Raw genomic sequence first — 11,384 nt, 5'->3', positions numbered from 1 at the left:
CTTAAATTCATCAGAGATTTCCTAGATAGGACACACACACACACACACACACACACACACACACACACACAACCATAAAGGAAAATTAATAAGTTGGACTTTACATAATGAAAACATTTGTTTTTTGAATGACACTATTTAAACAGTGAAAATTCATGCTATAGATTGGGGAAAATATTTGCAAAACACATCTTTTGAAAGACTTGTATCCAGAATACATAATACAGTCTTACAACTCAATAATAAGACAAACATCCCATAAAAAAGCAAAAAGACTTGACATTTCATCAAAGAAAATACACAACTGTCAAATAAGCTCGTGAAAGGGAACTGAACATTATTATTCATTGTGAAAATGCAAATTAAAACCACAGATACAGCTACGTACCTATTAACTTGGCTGAAATTAACATGAAAATAAGTATTGGCAAGACTGTAGAACTAACGGGAATCCAGAGCTAAAGCAAAATGGTATGGCCATTTTGGAAAACAGTTTGGTAGTGCCTTGTAAAGTTAAATATATATCAGAACTCCTGTGCCTAGAAAAATAAAATTAAGAACTAAGAGAAATAAGAACATATATCTCTGCAAATATATGTATGCAAACCTAGCAATTTCATCTGTAATAGCTAAAACCTGGAAATAAACCAATGTTCATCAATTGATGAACAGATTAACAAATTGTAGTACAACCCCACAAGAGAATACTATTCAGCAACAAAATGAACAAATTGTTGATACATGCAAAACTCTAAATAAATCTAAAAGCATTATGTTCAGTGAAATAAACAAGACACCAAATAATACATATTATATGATTCCATGTGTATGACATTCCAGAAAGGGGTTGCCGGGGACAGGTGGTGGTAAGAGAGGATTAACTGCAAAGGACCCCTGGGAAACTTTTGTGAGTAAATAGAAATGTTCCATATGCTGATTGTGATGTTGATTATATGAATGCATACATTAATCATAAAACTATAAACTAAAAAGGGTGAATTTTATTGTATTTAAATTATACTTAAATTGATGTGTGTTTAATGAAAAATGTATTTGTTTATAAAAATAGAATTGCAGAGAATTCGGGGAACATAAAGCCAACAGTGGCAGTCTAAGGTTTTGAATCTTTCTGAATCTGCATTTAAATCAACAGAGCAGCTAAATATCAAAAGTCAAAACCCATGAACAGTATTTACCACAAAACTAGCTGACAAAGTATCAAAACAAACATGGATAAGCACAGCCCATCAACGGCCATAAATTCATCAGGCTATTGAATGTGCAGGAGAAAGACACAATAACTGGGAATCGGATGGATTTGAGAAAGGAGATCCAAACAGCCAGTCATTATTCACTGGAAAGCACAGCATGTAGTGGAAAATATCAATCTCAGATGGCCAACAACAATTCTTGTAAAACTACTGGACTCAAAAAACAAACAACAGTCTTTTTGGTATTTGGACCAAAAATGTATATATTTTTTAAGGGAAGGAAAATGAGATTCTTATCAGATTTTTTGCTTACAGTCACCTTTATTCTGCCTTCCCTGTAAGAACTGCAACACAAATAGCCAAAGAGTAGATGAAGGGGAAAATGTCTGTACAAAATTATTCCAGCTACTCAATGAAAACTCAGTGATGAAATTAGAATATCTACATGTTGCAACTGGAGTGAATTAATGGATCTGGGCATTGAACATTAACAGCTGCTAACATTACAGAAAGAGCAAAGACCAGGCATGATATACTTCCTGATTAAAGAACACACCACCACATACGGCTTTGCCAAAGGCATAGGCTGAGTCTGATGGAACCTCAGTATCCAGGAGTTAATTTGAAGGAAATTCAGAGTGCAAAAGAATGTGTTGAACTACATCGTTAGTGTAGTATCATCAAGGTCCAAACTGTGGAAACCTCTCAATGACCCAGGTTATTCAAAAGTTATGTTATAAGGAAAAGAAAGTGATGGAGGAGTAACCTGTAGATTAGAAGAGACGGGAGGCTGGGCGCGCTGGCTCACGCCTGTATTCCCAGCACTTTGGGAGGCGGAGGCGGGCGGATCTCGAGGTCAGGAAATCGAGACAATCCTGGCTAACACGGTGAAACCCCATCTCTACTAAAAATACAAAACAATTAGCCGGGCATGGTGGCGGGTGCCTGTAGTCCAAGCAGCTCGGGAGGCTGAGGCAGGAGAATGGTGTGAACCTGGGAGGCGGAGCTTGCAGTGAGTCGAGATCGCGCCACTGCACTCCTGCCTGGGCGACAGAGCGAGACTCCATCTCAAAAATAAATAAATAAATAAATAATAAAAAATGAAAAAAATAAAAAAAAAGAAGAGACTGGAAAGACATTTTTCTTATTTTTTACTAGGCAAGATGAAATGGTAGTGTATGTAGATACATACTTTCATGAATAAAACCATAAAAAAACAACAACAAAGCAAGCACTATAACAATCAGAATACTTGTTACCCTTGAAAGCAGAGAGGTGGCTATGATTGAGATAGGACACATGGAAGGGCTTTTGGAGTGGCTGGAAAAATTCTATTTCTTGTCCTGGGTGGCGGTTCAAGGGAATTTGCCTATAATAATTCACTTGCTTTGTTTGAGTTTCTGTCTATGTTTTATTTTACAGTAAGAAGGTTGAAAAAATGGTATAGAAGAGAACGACAATGATTTTTTAAAAATTACTGGCTAAGATAGAAGATTTAAATATGAATAGAGAATTATTTTTGGCAAGCAGGGAGCCTCCATTTTGTCAGTAAATTGTAAGGCTCTTTTCATTCATCCAACAGAAACACTTATTGCGTGCCCACTAAGCAGCTGGGACATACCGGGTGCTTCTGCTCTTGTAGAACTTAGAAGACACAGCAGTTATTTTTATCAGTTGGGGTGCAGTCAGGGAAACAAAATCACACAAAATCTTTCAACACATAGGATTTAATTCAGAAAATTGGTTATGCAAGTGATATAAAAGCTAAGAAGCTAAAGAGGTGTCCCAGAGATTAGCAACATTAAGAAGCTGCTATTGCCCCAAGGATTGGAACGACAGCAGGGGGGGCTGTGTTGTCAGAACCTAGAACCTTGGAGCAAGGATGGAGCGGCATTCTAATAGCAGTGGAGCCAAGGAAGAGCTAAAGCCTCTGGTGGATATTCTCCATGAGTGAGAGAGAGACAGGAGAAATAACCTGACATCTTCTTCCTCCCCTCTCCGATCTTATCTCCAGTCTTTAGAAAATTATACTAGAATTTAGTACTAAACTTTTTCTTCCTTTTTACTTATAGTCATTTCTGGGAGAGCACGATAATTTGTTATGATAAAGTCTTGAATAACAGCATATATATATATATATATATATATATATATATATATATTTGACATGGACATTAAAATGTATAACCGCATACTAAAACATGATGTGAGAAGATGGCTTTTAGAGAAAAAAAAAATTTTTTTTTCTGTCATATGCGCACCTTAAGCTATTGGTAAGCACATTGCCAGAGCAGTGACCCAATCTTTCTCTTCTTCACTGACTAAAGAATCTCATGGACTGACAGCATTTTTATTTTGGCTCCCGTTGATCACGACTCTAGCAAGTGAACAGAAGGACTTATTTGTTAGAAATTCTGGTGAACAGCTTGCTGCAAGTTTAATCAAAACAAGTTTTGATTTAGACCACGCTTGTCACTTTGGCACACAGGGTGACAGTAGACAGTGACCTTCATGAGGTCTTGGAGGAGAGGTTAGATCAAAAGAAGTGTTTATTCTTAGGGCCCCTCAAAGGTTCTTTGAGAACTCTGTGCACATTTATGCAGAACTGATGGAGAACTTAAGGGGAACTGATCAATTTTGTGATCCTCAAACTATTCCTTGAAAATTTGTCAAAACACAACGTGAACGCTTTATACTTTGCTATTTAAAATGATTATTTGACGCCACTGCACTCCAGCCTGGGCAACAGAGTGAGACTCCATCTCAATAAATAAATAAATAAATAAAATGATTATTTGAAATATCTTTGCACCACAATCTAATTTTAATGATTATATTCAATGTTTAGTGAAATAATCAAATTAGAACATATTTATTCTACGTAGTATCATTATCACTGTAACAAATCACCAATAGTAGAAGAAGGCAAAACTAGATGTGAATATAATGATTCAAAATAACTTAAACCTAGTTTTTTGTCACTTGCACTTCCAGATAATTGAAAACCAGGAAACATTTCAAAGAAGGGCCACAAAGTCAGTTCTGGTCAAAAAATCCTGTCAGAAAAAGTAGTATTGAGGACAATTATTCTTAAAAATGAAGGTTGAGGTGCTTTTGCCCTTTACTTTTGAAGGTCACCACTCCTCTATAGCTGGAAGTGATTTTGTCCACTCTCTCCATCCCAGGGACATTTGGCAATGTCTGGAGAACAATTTTGGTTGTCACAACTGTGTGGTTAGGGGATTTGCTATCAACATCTAGTCTGTAGAGAGGCCAGAGATGCTGCTAAACACCATATAATGTACAGGACAGCCCCCCACAAAAAAGAAGTATTGACCCCCAAATGCCAATAATGCCAAGGCTGAAAAACACTTATCTATAGTCTCTGATTATTTACTTGTCTTTAAAACAAAAGTGTCTGAGATTTGGCCTATAAAAATAGAGTGCTTCCTACCAATTAAGAGCTACTTAACTTGTAGTTACCTAAGAAAAGTTATTTAAACATTCTTGACTAACTGTAAACATTTGATAGACATTTCCCTCTTTGGGCTGTTTCGAAAATTATAGTCCCAGAGGCAGGGAAAATGAAGTAGATTGTCCCATGGTTGTGTATCATGAATGAAAGTCTTCTTTGGTAATATATATTTTTTTGGCCAACCACCAAATGTTTGAGATCTATGATGTCTACTATTCATAAAAAAGTATTATTAGGCCTATTTAACAGATAGAGAAAGTAAAATTAAGAGATGTTAAGATACAATCTCAAGGTTACCTGACCAACTAGTGCCACTAGCATTTTGAATATAGGTGTTATGGCAATGTTCAATTCCTGCTGTATCCTTCCATCAAGCACTTTGAATACACATGACAAACTATTCCAAAAATATAACAATACAAAATAATGAGTTTTAAAATTTTTTATGTGTCTGGTTTACAGAGAAAGGGCATGGATTTTTTCTATTATATATTATTACCCCATCTTTATATTAATATTTAAAGAAGATCAGTTAACCTTTGAAGGACACAAGAGAATATCTCATTATTCTGAGAATTTGTGAGTAATAAGAAAGAAAACATGTTTATCTTGTTTATCTTGACTTTGTTGTGTGAATTCTATCTCAGGATAACCAAATTGTTGATGAAGAGAGGGATTTTTCTCATTTCTTTTTTTAATGTATCTTTTAAAAAAATCAGTAAACTTTATTTTTAGAGCAGTTTTAGGTTCAGAGCAAAATTAAGTGAAAAGTACAGTTTAGTTACACCCCTATCACCACACACGCACAGTCTCCCCCACTATCACCATCCCACACCAGAGGGGTACACTTGTTACAATCAATGAACCTACACTGACACATCAGTATTACCCAAAGTCCACAGTTTAAATTATGGTTCACTCTTGGCGTGGTACATTCTATGGTTTTGAACAACTGTATAATGACATGTATCTACCATTTTAGTATGATACAGAATAGTTTTACTGTCCTAAAAATCCTCTGTGTCCTATCTATTTATGCCTTCCTTCCTCCAAAACCCTGGAAATCATTGATCATTAACTGTCTCCATAATCTTGCTCTTTCCAGAAAGTCATATAGTTGTAGTCATATACTATGTAACCTTTTAAGATTGGCTTTTTTCACTTAGTAATATGCACTTAAATTTCCTCAATGTCTTTTCATGGCTTCATAACTCAATTTTTAGTAATAAATAATATCCTATTGTCTATATGTATCACAGTTTATTTACCCATTCACTTACTGAAGGATATCTTGGATGCTTCCACATTTTGGCAATTATGAATCAAGCTGCTATAAATATCCATGTGCAGACTTTTGGGTAGAAATACATTTCAGTTCACTTGGGTAAATACCAAGGAGTATAATTGTTGGATTGTATGGTAAGAGTATGTTTAGATTTGAAGAAACTTCCAACCAGTCTTCCAAAGTGGTTGTACCATTTTGCATTCCCATCAGCAATGAATGAGAACTCCTGTTACTTCACATCCATGCCAGTATTTGTTTGTGTCAGTATTTTGTTTTTTGGTCATTCTAATAGTTGTATATTTGTATATTGTTTTAATGTACAATTTTCTAATCACGTGTGCTGTGGTTTGATTGTGTCCCCTTCAAAATTCAGGTGTTGCCAATGTGATAATATTAAGAAATGTGACCTTTAAGAGATGATTAGGCTGTGAGGGTTTCTTCCTTTCTAATGGGATTAAGGGGATTAAGGCCCTTATAAAACAGACTTCACAGGGCATTTGGGTAGGTTGCTATCTTGACCTTCTACCTCTGCCATGTGAAGATCCAGCAAGAGGCCTTCACCATACACCAAATGCTAGTGCCTTCATCTTGGACTTCCAGCCTTCAGAACTATGAGAAAATCCATTTCTGCTGTTTATAAATTGCCCACCTTGAGGTATTGTTATAGCATCACAAAATGGACTAAGACAACATGTGATGATGGACAACATTTCATATGCTTATTTGCCGTTTGTATATCTCCTTTGCTAAAGTGTCTGTTCGGGTCTTTTGTCCATTTGTTAATTGGATTGTCTCTTTCCTCGTTGAATTTTAAGAGTTTGTATATTTCGAATAACAGCCCTTTGTCAGATGTGTCTTTTGTAAATAGTTTCTCTCGGTCTGTGACTTGGCTTCTCATTCTCTTGACATTGTCTTTCACAAAGCAGAAGTATTTAATTTTTATGAAATCTAGTTTATCCATTATTTCTTTCATAAATTGTGCCTTTGGTGGTGTGTCTAAAAAGTCATTGCCATAGCCAAAGTCATCTAGGTTTTCTCCTATGTTATCTTCTAGAGTTTTATAGTTTTGCATTTTACATTTAGGCCTATGATGATCCACATTTGAATTAATTTCACCAATGCCACACCGTCTTGATTACTGTAGCTTTATAGTAAATCTTGAAGTCAAGTAGTGTCAGTCTTCCAATTTTATTCTTTTCCTTTAATACTGAATTGGCTATTCTGGGTCTTTTACCTCTGCATATAAAGTTTATAATCAGTTTGTCAGTATCCGTAAAATCACTTGCTAGGGATTTGATTGGAATTATGTTGAATCTATAGATCAAGTTGGGAAGAATTGACTACTTTACAATATTGAGTTTTCCTACCTATGAACATGGAATGCCTCCACATTTATTTCTTTCATTAGAGTTTTATCGTTTTCCTCATATAAATTTTATACTATTTTGTTAGATTTATACCTCAGTATTTTATTTTTTGAGTGCTTATATAAATGGTAATATGTTTTTAATTTCAAATTCCATTTTTTATTGCTGATATGTAGAAAAATAATTGACTTATATATATTAAACTCATATCCCACAGCTTTGCTTTAATTGCATATTAGTTCCAGAGACTTTTTTCAATCATTTCAGATGTTCAACATAGATCAAAAACAGTTTTTTTCTTAAAATCTCTATATCTCTTATTACTTTTTTATTCTATTGCATTAGCAAGAACCTCCAATATGATGTTGGAAAACTGCAATGAGGAGAGATATCTTTCCCTGTTTCCTGATTTTAGAAGAAAAGCTTTGAGTTTCTCACTACTAAGTATGGTGTTATCTGTAGTTTTTTTTTTATTTTTGTAAATGTTCTTTATCAAGTTGAGAAAGTTCCCTTCTATTTCTAATTTGCTGAGAGATTTTATCATGAGTGGGTATTGGATTTTATTAAATGCTTTTTGTGCATCTATTGATATGGTCATGTGATTTTTCTTATTTAGCCTATTGATGTAATTGATTATATTACTTGATTTAAATGTTGAACCAGCCTGGTATAGCAAATTCCTACTTACTTGTGATGTGTAATTCTTTTTATACATTGTTAAATCCAATTGCTAATATTTTTTGAGGATTTTTGCATCTATATTCATGAGAGATATTTGTGTGCAGTTTTCTTTTCTTGGAATGTCTTTGTCTTGACTTGATATTAGGTAATACTAGACTCATAGAATGAAGTAGGAAGTATTCCCCCCTGTTTCTGTCTTCTAGAGGAGATTGTAGAGAATGGATATATTTACTTCCTTAAATATTTAATAGAATTCACCAGTGAACTCATCTGGGCCTGGTGTTTTCTATTTTGGAAGATTATTTATTATTGATTTAATTTCTTGAATAGAAATAGACCTATTCAGAGAGTCTAGTTTTTATTTTGTGTGTTATGGTAAATTGTGTATTTCAAGGAATTGGTCCATTTCATCTAGGTTATCAACTTTGTGTACATATAGTTGTCTGTAACATTCATTTGTTATCCTTTCAATGTCCTTAAGATTTGTAGTGATGCACCCTCTTTCATTCTGATATTAGTAATTTGAGAGTTTTTTCTTAGTTAGCCTAGCTAGAGGCTCATCAATTTTATTAACCTTTTCAGAGAAACTGCTTTAGGTTTTGTTGATTTTCTCAATTGATTTCCTAGTTTCAATTTTATTGATTTATTTTTATTTGTTTCTTTTCTTTTGCTGAATTTTGATTTAATTTTCTATTCTCTTTAAAGCTTATGTGATTGATTTTAGATTTTTATTCTTTTATAATGTATGTATTCAATGCTATAAATTTCCCTCTAAGCACTGATTTCTCTGCTCCCTACAAGTTTTGATAAATTGTATTTCTTTCCTTTCCTGCTCCCTACATTCTTTCCCTCCTTCCTTCATCTGTTCTTCCTTTCTGTTTATAGACAGTCCCCCTCTGTCACCCAGGCTGAAGTGCAGTGGTATGATCATAGCTTACTGCATCCTCGACCTCCCAAGTTCAAGTGATAGTCCTGTCTCAGCCTCCTTAGTAGCTGAGACTACAGGCACACACCATCATCCTTGGCTAGTTATTTCTTTTTTCTTTTTTTTTTTGTGGAGATGGTGTCTTGCTATGTTGCCTAGTCTGGTCTCAAACTCCTGGCTTTAAGCAATCCTCCCATGTTGGCCTTCCAAAGCACTGGGATTATAGGCATGATCCACTGCGCTCAGCCAAGAAAATGTATTTTCATGTACATTTATTCCTAAATGTTTAAAATTTCTATTGAGGTTTCTTCTTTGATCCATGTGTTGTTTAGAAGTGTGTTGTTTAATCTCTGATTATTTTAGAATTTTCTAGCTATCTTTCTGATATTTTTAGTTTAATTCCATTGTGGTTTGAGAGCAGACATAATATGACTTATATTCTTTTAAATGTGCTTAGGTGTGTTTTTTTTCTTTATCTTTAATTTTCCAAGGTTTGAATATAATATGCATAGGTGTCATTTTGTTTTATTTTTGTTTTTGTTTTTGCATTTGTCTTTCTTAGTGTTCTGTGAGTTTCTCAGATCTATGATTTGATGTGTGCCATTACTTTGGTGGGAATTCTCAGTCATTATTACTTCAAATATTGCTTCTGTTTCTTTCTCTCTTTCTTCTCCTTCTTGTATTCCCATTATGCATATGTTACACCTTTCATAGTTGTCCCACGGTTTGTGGATATTGTGTTCATTTTTTTCTTTTAGTCTTTTTTTCTTTGCTTTTCAGTTTTAAAAGTTCCTATTGCCATATCCTCAAGCTCAGAGGTTCTTTCCTCAGCTGTGCGCAGTCTATTAATGAGCCTATCAAAAGCATTCTTTATTTCTATTACAATGTTTTTTATCTCTAGCACTTCTTTTTAATTATTTCTTAGAATTATCATATCTCTGTTTACATTATCTGTTTTTGCATGTTGTCTACTTTTTGCCTTAAAACCTGTAGCATATTAATCATATATATGTATATTTTTAAATTCCTAGTTTGCTAATTTCAACATTCCTGCTATATCTGACTGATTCTGATGCTTATTCAGTCTCTTCAAATTGTGTTTTTAACCTTTTAGTATTTCTTGTTAAATTTTCTTTTAAGGTGGATTTGACGTACTAAATAATACAAATTGATAAATAGGTTTTTAGTAACGTACTGTAAAGTGTAGGCAGAGAGAAGCATTCTGTAGTCCTATAGTTAGGTCTCTGACTTCTGGTAAGCCTATGCCCCTGAACTGTAAACTTCACCAGTGCTTCTTAGACCCTCCTCTTGCATCCAGCCCCACCCCTCCCATGCCGGCCCCTTTGGTGTAACAGAATGGCTAGAGTTGCTTGGAGTTGGCTATTTCCCTTCCTCCAGGTAGGTTAGGCTCCAATAAACCCCCTGTAGTTAGACTCTGGTAGAATAGTTTCTTCTGATGGCAGGCCTTGTTAAGAACAGAATATTCTCGTTTATTTCAAAATGGTTTGTTTTCTCCTTTCCCTGTTGGAAGCGTCAGGGGACTTTTCTTAAATATTTACTGTGAGGACCTGGTAGGGCTCCTGGAGGTAAAATTTACAAAAGTGTATGAGCCTTCTATGATTCTTGGTTCTCTAGGAGTTTTTAACTGTCTGTTGTCCACACTAAGCCTCCAGTGCCAAGATAAGTCCTTTAACTTTTTAATTTCCTTTTGTCATGTAACAAAATTTTGAGAATTTACTTATGCTTAAAAATAAGTCAGATATTATGAGAGATTTTAGAGGAAACAGGACCCAAAATTCAGGTTACCAAGAAGAATGAAACTTCACACATAAATATGTTCACAAATATTTTAACTCAAGATGTAAGTAAGAATACATTAATATAGCAGAAGCGAACTGGGGAGGCAGGTAGTATAGCAACTGGGCACGAGTATCAACTGGAATTGAAGAGAACTGGATTTGAATCATGATCTGCTTTTTATTTTCTATAAGACTTAAGGAAAATCAACTACTTGGATTATTCAGTTTCCTTATCTGTAAAATATGAATGATCAGAGGTATGTTGGAGCCTACTCCCACTGGCTTACAACAGCAAATTTGTTTGTTTGTTTGTTTTTTGAGACGGAGTCTCGCTCTTTCGCCCAGGCCGGACTGCAGTGGCGCTATCTTGGCTCACTGCAAGCTCCGCCTCCCGGGTTCACACCATTCTCCTGCCTCAGCCTCCCGAGTAGCTGGGACTACAGGCGCCCGTCACCGCGCCCGGCTAATTTTTTGTATTTTTTTTTAGTAGAGACGGGGTTTCACCGTGTTAGCCAGAATGGTCTCGATCTCCTGACCTAATGATCTGCCCGCCTCGGCCTCACAAAGTGCTGGGATTACAGGCGTGAGCCACCGCGCCCGGCCACAACAGCAAATTTTTAAATTTTAAGGAATTTGGGAAT

The sequence above is a fragment of the Pan paniscus genome, chromosome 13, assembly GCF_029289425.2.
Source record: "Pan paniscus chromosome 13, NHGRI_mPanPan1-v2.0_pri, whole genome shotgun sequence".
In the NCBI taxonomy this organism is placed as follows: Eukaryota; Metazoa; Chordata; class Mammalia; order Primates; family Hominidae; genus Pan; species Pan paniscus.
Note: the sequence above shows the minus strand (reverse complement) of the source record.